The sequence below is a fragment of the Wasmannia auropunctata genome, unplaced genomic scaffold (genome assembly GCF_000956235.1).
Source record: "Wasmannia auropunctata unplaced genomic scaffold, wasmannia.A_1.0 LD336074.1, whole genome shotgun sequence".
NCBI lineage: Eukaryota > Metazoa > Arthropoda > Insecta > Hymenoptera > Formicidae > Wasmannia > Wasmannia auropunctata.
In genome coordinates, this window is record NW_012026816.1 from 2,962,564 (window position 1) to 2,963,272 (window position 709).

Genomic DNA, 709 nt, shown 5'->3' on the forward strand with positions numbered 1-709 from the left:
CGTGCGCTAGACAATCAGTTACACCCACCACGCGCCGCCAACTAGGCGCGCGGGGGAGGTGACCGCGGTCCGCGGCGGGCGGGCGTATCTCACCGCGCGTTCAGATTCGACGAGCTTTATATATTAATATCTCGAGAACTATTGCAAAGATCGCAAAATGGTAGAGGACTTTTTTGTTCAGTTTGGTCCACACTACCTGCCCACAAGCGCTGTATCATTGAGTTTGAGACACCCTGTATATATTAATTGAGATAATAGTTAAATATTGGTGAATACCGAGTATTCACAGTCAATATTGATGAATACTAAAGTATTAGAGATTAGTGTATGTACATTTATAATTATGTATTAATTGAGGTAGTTAAATAGTGATCAATACTGAAATTGACAGTCAGCAAGTATTGATGCATACTAATACTAATCAAAATGTATTCATCAATACTTGACTTGAATATTGAGGAGAATTTAAAAAATATATATATACAGGGTGTTCCGTAACGCTTAATTAATATTTCAAGGCGTGAAAGAGAATGAAATTTTGAACTAAAAGTTCCTCTTTCAATTTTGGCTCAGACCATTATTTACAGAGTTATTAACGAATAAAGTTAATCAATCAGATCGCGCTTAGCCGGAGTACGCAGGAGCGTAGCGTGCCGTACGTGCGGCTCTTCGCGCTCATTTCATAGGTGAATGTATGTGAAGTGAGCGC